The sequence below is a fragment of the Macrotis lagotis genome, chromosome 3 (genome assembly GCF_037893015.1).
Source record: "Macrotis lagotis isolate mMagLag1 chromosome 3, bilby.v1.9.chrom.fasta, whole genome shotgun sequence".
Taxonomy (NCBI): domain Eukaryota; kingdom Metazoa; phylum Chordata; class Mammalia; order Peramelemorphia; family Peramelidae; genus Macrotis; species Macrotis lagotis.
Genome location: NC_133660.1, coordinates 23,577,911 through 23,587,532, shown reverse-complemented (window position 1 = coordinate 23,587,532; position 9,622 = coordinate 23,577,911).

Sequence of the window (9,622 nt, the reverse complement as noted above, 5' to 3'; positions counted from 1 at the left end):
GGAAACAAAGGAGAAATGAAGGACCGTGAACAAGAACCCTATTCAATCATACAGTTAGTGGAGCAACATTCTAGGGAAACAATCTCAACCAGTCCTGGGTAAACGTATGTCTAGTACAGTGCTATAAAACACTGTTTCATATGTTATTTCTTAGGAGGTATTGTTATTTTCAGTGTACTCAGATTCAAGTCTTTTTTGTTTTTACTTTTGTTTGTTTCTATTTCTATGACCCTTTGTATTTGTAAGTGGAACTGGTGATTACCCTTAAGGATTCCAAATGCTGAAATGGCATTTCCTAGATGGTACAGTGGATTGAACACTTCTGGCCTCAGACACTTGTTACTTACTAGCTGTGTGCCTTGGGTAAGTCGCTTAACCCTGATTGCCCCACATCCAGGACTGTCTTCAGTCATCCTGATTCATTTCTGGTCCCTAGACCCAAATGGTCCTGGATGAGAAAGTGAGGCTGGTAGCATCCTCCTCACTCAAATACAGTCCAAGTGCTTATCATGGCATCACCTTCCTGATGTTGTGGTCTTCTTTGAAAATGAAGGAAAAAATATTTTAGATGCTGAAATGACCAGAGTATTAGATTGAAGTCAATGATCCAGAATTAAATAGATGATCTCTAATATTTAGTAGCATAGTACCTGGCACATAAAATGAACTTAATAAAATGTTTATTTGTTGATTGATTGACTAGAGTATGGAGGGAGTCTTTGAACAAAGAGTATAATCTACTTTTATAAAACCTACATCCTATATTGAGGGTTCTAGAGTCAGATACTACATTTATTTCTTCTTTAAGGGATAATATTTTAAATACATGGACACAATTATCACATCTACTTCAGGCTTCTTCCAATTGACCTTCTTAATATTAGATTTCAAGGTTCACTATGATACAAGGAACCTCCTTTTGGACTCCCGAATGAGATAACATAAATTCTTGGGAAACTAATCAAAGTAACCAGAGCATAAAAATCAGATTTGAAGGTCATATGGGGGAAAAAATCCTGTAGGGTGTTGTCTTTTTCCTCCCTTTTAATATAATAGACAATAAAGACTTTAGAAAGTTTGGATGGAATAGTTAAATAGGGCTTCTGAATTAAATTCATGGGCAGAAAGAGGCCACTAATTTTCTCTCTGCCATCAAATGCCAGTTTTTGCCTTCTTTCTATGGCACATTGTGAGTCATATAAATTAATGGGGTTATGAATAAGCCAAAACCATAATAAACTTTAATGAAAAATGTGCCAAAGCTCTGTGGAAAAAGTGACTTTTTTTTCCTGCAAAACATGTTTGAAAACTATAAGTCTTCCTGTGAATCAGAGTCACCAATGAGATTAACTAATTCCCCTTTCAACATGATCTTCTTTATTTAAACTCTGTGTCTGAGTTTTGTTTTTGCTCATGAAGTAGAAGGAAAAATAAAGTCATGGAATCTTAGTTTTCAAAATGGATGAATTTGGGGATCTGGTGATAAGGATCGAATTCAAGATAATTAGTGGTTTTTCTATTTGATCCTCAGTCACATACATCTCCAGAATTTATTTTGAGCACTGTGATTTTCCTTACTTCTTTAGAATTATTTTGAGTGATTCAATAGACTACTATGCACAATATGAAATTTTACAGATGGTGATGACAGCACAATTAACTTGGACTCAGATTTTGAGGTCTGTTCACATTTCTACTCATTGGTGATATTTTTCTCTTACCCTCACAGGTTATTTTTTTGAAATCTAAGGATTTATTAATGCCTAGATAATATTTAATTTCTCAATGTTCCAAGTTGATTCTCTAAGACAATGAGTTACACATATAATGCTGGTAAACATCTATTGGTAGAAGAGATTTTCAGATACAACTGATCCACAGGATATTTTCCCCCATATGCCCTTCAAATCTGATCTTTTATGCTCTGTTTACTTTGATTGGTTTCCCAAGAATCTATGCTATCTCATTCGGGAGTCCAAAAGGAAGTTCCTAGTATCATAGTGAACCTTAAAAAAATCTATCATTAAGAAAGTCAATTTGAAGAAGCCCAAGGAAGATATAATAGTTGTTTTTGTATATTTAAAATATTATCCTTTCAAGTAGAAATAAATATATTGTTTGACCTTAGAAGCCCCAATGTAGGATGCAAGTTTTATAAAAGCAAATTTCACTCTTTTTTTCAAAGGCTCCCTCTTTATTCAACCCAATCAATTGATCAATAAATATTTATTACTATACTAAATAATCTGACAGGACCCTCCTGTTCTCATATTTAAGAAAGGAAAAAATAAAAGTAATAAATTTTAGCTTACAGGGATATTATAAGAATCAAAGAAGATATAATTTTGTAAAACATTAAAGAAATATTCAAATATTAGCTGTTTAAAAAGCAATAATCATTTAAGTTATGTATATATATATAGTCTTATAAAATGCTCTAAATCATTATTGATTAGAGAAATGCAAATTAAAACAACTATGAGGTACTACCTCATACCTATCATATTGGTTAAGGTGACAAAAAAGGATAATGATCAATGTTGGAGAAGATGTGGGAAAATTGAGACACTAATGAATTATTGTTGGAGTTGTGAACTGATCCAACCATTATGGAGAGCAATCTTGAAATATGCTCAAAGAGCATTAAAACTGATCATACCCCTTGACCCAATAATACCAATACCAAGCCTATATTCAAATGAAATCATAAACATGAGAAATGTTCTACATGTTCAAAAATATTTATTGTACTGGCAAAGAATTAAAAACTGAGAGGATGGCCAACAATTGAGGAATGGCTGAACAAGTTATAGTATGTGAATGTTATGTAATTCTTTCCGTGTTTCTCAAAAGTCCAACTTTAGAGAATCATGGAAAGACTTACATGATCTGATGCAGAGTGAAGTGAGCAGAACCAAGAGAACATTGTACACAGTAAAAACAATGTGAGATGATCAACAATGGTGGATGCAGCTCATTGTAACAGTTCAGAGATCAATAACAATCCTGAAAGACCTGCTAAGGACAATGCCAAGCACATCCAGAGAAAAAAGCTATGGAGTCTGAATACATACTAGGTTTACTATTTTAAAAACCCTTTAATTTAAAAAAAGTTATCTTATTATGTAATTCTGCTATATCTCATACTATATGTTTCTTCCTTAAGGATGTGATTTCTCTCTCATCACATTCAACTTAGATCAATGCATACTATGGGAATGACATAAAGACTAGCAAACTGCCTTCTGTAGGGGATGGAGTGAGGAAAGCAAGATTGGGGGAAAATTGTAAAATTCAAAATAAATAAAACCTTTCCTAAAAAAACTTCTTTTGCATTTTGTCCTTTCTCATTTTTTCCTTTTCTCTTAGTTATAATTCCTTTTTTTTACAACATGAAATATGTGTGTATATATATATATATATATATATGTTAAATATGAATGTATAGATACAACTTTTACTAAATGTTCAAAATGGGGGTGAGGAGGGAAGGGAAAGTGATAGAAAAATGTGGGTCTCACAAATTTGAAAATGAATGAATGTTGAAAAACTACCATTCATGTAATTGGATAAAGAAAATAAAATTTTAATTAAAATGAAAAAAAGAAAAAAAAACTAGGGGACAGCCAGGTGGTGCAGTGGATAGAGCACTGACCCTGGAGTAAAGAGGACCTGAGTTCACATATGACCTCAGACATTTAATATTGCCTAGTTTTGTGATCTTGGGCAAGTCATTTAATTCCATTGCCTTGCAACAAAAGAGAAAGAATAAAAGGTCAAAAACCCAATAATCACAATTGTAAGGAGGGCAATGAGCAGTTAAAAAGAAGTTCTTAGAGCATACTCAATATTCTCTGTCTCCTGCCTATCTATGTAGAATTTTCTTTAACATTGCTTCTGGATACACTTGATAGAGAGAACTTTTCCCTCATTGTTCTAGGGCATACAGACATTTCTTCTTATTGTTTCCTGTGATTTTACTGGGTGATGATAGAAAGCCACCAAAGTAGTTGGCAACTGATTCAGAATCGAATGTTCAGACAAATGCCTTAAAATGATAAACATGCTGCAATCTTCCTTGGCAACTATCAAATGAGGAGGAAGAAATGTGATATTCTTTGAGAAAAGAGAGGCAACAGGTACAGTCACAGTTGTGGAAGGAAAGAAAGAAAAATTAGAATAGAAAAAAGATAGGGAGGAAAAAGGTAGCATGAAAAGAGTAAAGGGAGAAAAAATATAGGAAGGAAGGATTTTTTAAGTCCTTACTATGTGCTTTCTACATATTAGTTCATTTGATTCTCATCTCATCCTTGGAAGTTGGGTGCTGCTGTTATCTCCCTTTTGCAGATGAGAAATTCAAGACACAGATTACACAATTAATGAGTATATAAGGTCACATTTGAGTTAAGATCTTATTTCTAAGCATAGTGTTCTATCTCCTGTGCCCTATAGAAATGGTTATCTTTTATTTTTACCTGCTTTTCATGTAACATAAGTACAGGTTATTTCTGCCTCTTTTTTCTTTATTAAAATAAATATTTAAAGAATATTTTAAAGTCTATATTTGTAGTGGAGGGATTAGAGGCAACTTGATGGACCTGGAGTCTGGAAGATCTGAGTTCAAACATGGTCTTAGACACTTACTAGCTGAGTGATCCCAGGCAACTCATTTAACCTCTCTTTGCCTCAGTTTCCTCAACTATAAAATTGGGATAATAATAGCAGCTCCCTCCCAGTGTTATTGTGATAATCAAATGAGCTAATATTCATTTAAGTGATCTGCATGATCTGCCTTGTACATGGTAGGAGCTATGTAATTGCTTGCTCTCTTCTCTGCTATAGTTGTGTCCTGGCTTGTCTTTTTTTCCTTTTATGATTTTTTGCTTTAGTATAATGGTCATTCATGAATACAGACATGCATATCATATATCTTCTGTGTAATTTAGAAATTGAATTCCTAATGCAGAGTTGTCAAATTATACTTTGTATTGTGTCACATTAGTGAAGAGTTGATGTAAATAATTTGATTACAGGGCATGTTGGGATAATAATCTTTGATATTTCAAAATGTCATATTGTTTTGGTTTTTATGAAACCTATATTTCATGGTTTATTTTATTGTCTCTTCCTCCAGAGACCAATCCCTTCTGGTAAAGAACAAGAAATGGAGGAGGGAATTGTTCAACATACTGAAAAATCTTATAGACTGGGTTGATAGTCTTCTTCTTTGGGGCCAAATTTGTTCATAATTATTTCAGAGCAGTGAGTTTTTAGTGTTTTGTGATTCTATTTATTTGTGTTGTTGTAGTCATTGTATATATTGCCCTGATCCTTCATATTTCACTTTAATCAGTTTGTATATCTTTCCATGTTTCTGTTCTATTTCCATTCAACACATCCATCATTTCTTTTTCTTTCTTTCTTTTTTTTTTGTAAGGCAATGGGGTTAAGTGGCTTGCCCAAGGTCACACAGCTAGGTAATTACTAAGTGTTTGAGGCTGGATTTGAATTCAGGTCCTCCTGACTCCTGGGCCACTGTGTTACCTAGCCACCCCTAACATTTATCATTTCTAATAGGACAATAATATTCTGTTGAATTAATGTAGCATAGCATTTTTCACCTTTTCCCAATAATTGGACATCAGCTTTGTTTATATTTCTATTCTACTTTGAAAAGTTCTGGTATAAATATTTGGGAGCATTTTCATTAATTTTCAATGCTGAAATTTGTGATGTGTATCTGTAGTTGTCATGTATATGTTAGTTGGCTTTGCAAGGGTCCACAACATTTTGACTGTGAGAAGAAATGAAGCTATTGTCTTCATGCAGATTTCCCCTATCCAAGTATATTTCATAAAGATTTATGCTTCATGAATATCTGATATCAGACATTTTCCAGAACCCTCTTGCCCACAATTCTCCTGCACAGGGATACTCAAGCCTTCCCCATACCAAGTCCAACTTGACCCTGAATAAAGAGCCTGGGAGCTCCAAATTGTTTACATGAATGGTTTAGATTACTTTTATTTGGGGTAATCTAGGGTAATGGCCAGACTAATCCTCTAAGAGCAGAAAAATCCCAGTAGTAGTTACAGAAATCAAAGGAGGAACAGGAAGCTAAAAAGTATGCTGTGGGTTGATGGAGATTTTGGGGTTTCTCTACTATTAACTACTACTGCTACTTAGTACTAGACCCTAGAGTCAGACACCTGAATATCTTTCTTATGAGCACTGGTTGGAGTCTGGGGTATGCATTGGTCAAGTCCTGATGGATGACCTCTCTTGGCTTTCACTAATAGGGGCCTCACAAGAACTTTCTATATTCCTATTGTTCTATGACTTTTTGAAGGGACTTCTACAGAGAAGGCAGTTGAACACACTCATAAGAGTCCATATAAATCATATGTAGGCTTCCGATGATTCCTTCATGCTTTCTGGAATACTTGAATAAGATGTCAGCTAGGAGAATATGGGAGTCTGGACCAAGAACTGAGGTGCCTACTCTCTATGAGCAAAAAATGTGAAGATGCAAGATGGCAAGGAGATGTATATGGACATATATGAGAGGGAGTACAGAGAGTAAACTGTGAGGTCAGAAAGAAATCCAAATCCAGTCTACATCGTTTGCTTTCCCTTTTTTTCCCTCTAGTGGGGAACCTGCTTTGCTTTAACCTACTCAATCTCACATTTCCCAACATATTCAGTTGGAGGACCTTTGGGAGAGAGAAGGATGAAAGTCATTTGGGTCCTTTCAAATTCAGCAAAATTAGCCAATATTTTGAAGCTCTGTTTCTTTAATGGTTTTTAATAGTAGAACGAACTTTCCTGGGTATTAGCAGGTTTTATTCACTGGAACTCTTCAGATATTGTCTAGATGAACTGGATGAAATGTGGGCTGGCATGGAGTATCTCTTGAGTCAGGAGAAGTGAACTGCTAAGACTCCAGCACCCTAATATGTTTAGGGTTGGTGCTGTTGCCACTAGAATGCTTGGCCCACTTCCTAGAGTTGGTGAAGGTGTCCCTAAGAGTGACCTTCTCCCCCTCCAAAAAAGTGAGGGAAATAGAAGGAGTTGGGGCCTGAGAATGATAATGCAGGAAGGAAGTTGAAGAAATAACAGTAATTCTTCTCCCAATTCTCTTTCTAACCTGTATCAACCCTCCCCCTTTTCATGCCCCAAAAGGGAAAAAACTAAGTAGGTGGTAAAGGGCATTCTTATACAGGTGCAAGTCAGAGTAAATGGTATATGAAAGCCTTTCAGACATGGAGACTCTGGAACTTGGGGGAAAAGGTAAAACTTCGTACCTTGCTGTTTAATCAGTGATATTGTTATCTGTTCTTTATTGGGAGGCAAAGGGGGAAGGAATCAGGGAGTAATATAAGAAAATAGGGTTATTTTATACTGATAATATCAAATGTAATACAGTGACATATTGTGTATTTATTGTGCATTTATTATTTTATTTACTTTTAATATTTATTAAATGATACATATATAACATAATAATGAATTAAATTTAATAAATCAATTATTAAATAAATGAAATTATTTATTATTTTAGAAGGGAAAATTCCTAATAGTCCTAATTTTGATGTTTTCATGACACTTTCAGCTACCTACATTTCCCAGAATATAGACTTCATAGAAAGTTGCTTGGGAAACCCAACTGGCCTTTATAATGTATACCAAGTTCTATCCATTCCTTACTCTTTCTAATACTAATTTGGAAAGATTTCCAAAACTTCTAGTTCCCAGAAAATAGTTTATTTAGAAATAGTCTGTGGCTATAATTATTGTTCTGTGTGTATGTTTGTTTTCTTCTGATTATTTTATTCATTAGTGATGACTACAGGCATGTGTAGTCTTTGTTGATGGTTTTAGCTATCTACCTTATAGTTCTTCTGTTCCTACCTTTAGGATGACAGCATTATCCTTTAATAATAACAACCTGAAGAAAGGACTTAGCATTGGTAAAAAATAGGAGCAACAGAAAAAAATAGCAACAAATAAACAAAAATATATGAAACATAAAAATATTCCCAGAAGCAAAACTCAAATACTCAAGTAATGATCTATAAATACAATTAAAATCATAAATAAACTCCTTCTTGATGAATTTTATATCAATTATGCATACACTTTTATCCTGGTATGTTGGCATTTCACATATGTGTAATTTAAGGCAAAGAGTCCTAAATATGAAATGAAAGAGCCTGATACCTAAGGCAGCTCTCTAAATGACTTTCTGTGTGGCATAGGTAAGTAACTTGCCCCTTCTGGACCTCATTTTTTACTGAGAATGAAGAGGGAATTGGGCTAGATGCCATGCCCATACAGTTTTAAATCTCATCTCTCTATAGTTTGGTACAGTCCCTGAAACATTCAATCAATGTACTTCCTTTATTAACAAATAGATATAAAAGGAGACCAAAATGAATTTGACTTTTGAATACAAATAAACCATTGCAGGGTAGCTGGAGACTATGAATAAGTGAGAAGGAGATTCTTATCATTCTTGTTTTACCTTTGCAATGTAAATATTTGGTACCAAGATCATTTTCTAATTGGAAGACTCTTTTTTTTCAGATTTATGTTTTGATAACATTTTAATGTATCTAAAGCACTTTCTCTAAGACTGCTTTGTGAGGTAAAAGATGAAAGTATTAGTGTTTCTTGTTTACAATCGAGGAAATGGAAACTGAAATGAGGGGTTGATTTTTCCAATGTCAAAGTTCTTAGAACATTCCAAGCCAAGATGAGGTGTCAGTTCTCACAGTTCAAAGGTCGAGAAATCATTTCATTCTGTTGTGTGGAGAGTGTATTTGTGCCTATTGGTCATAGTTTTAGAACAAGTTTTAAAGTGACTATGAAATCATCATCATAAACATTTTAAGCTCAGAAGCACACATCTTGGAGGAAATAAATGGCTACCCTCTCTTTTGGAAGGTTTTCTTATTTGGTTATTTGAATTTATTTACAGTTCAGAATTCTCTCCCTCTTCCACCCATTAAGAAGTATGGCTAACTACTATCTTTACCTCAGGGAATGGCAGGGGAAGGAGAAAAAAAAAGAGTTAAAATAAAAGTCCCTCACCAGCTTTTCCCTGATCTCAAATTCTGGTCTATCCTCAGTCACATCCTTCCCTAGGGATTTGAGTATGCAGAAGATACCATCCAGGATGAAGTGCAAGCCACCTTGACCCCATAGTCTCAGTTTCATATTGCAAAATACCTATTGAATTGTTCTCACTCTGTCTTTCTCCATCCAACTCTAGTCTGTAGTCTGCTGCTGTGATGCTAAGGTTATTCTTCTCCTAGCATAATTGTCCTCAAATTTCCAGTCCCAAACCTCCCAGAACTGAATTCTAGTGATACTTGCCATCCAAATGAATTGAAATGTCCATTGTTTACTTGAATATAATTTCCAGATTACATGCAGCTAGGCCTGAGAGTTGTTACCTGATACTGGAGAAATCAATATGGCTATCCCAGTTGGCTTTGCACTCTTTCCCCTTATTTTTAATATATTGTATATCATTCTTAGGCTACCAAATCATTTTTCATTGCCTGTTGACAATGCACAGTAAGACAGCAATTAGACACTTGGTCTTCTCATTAGGATA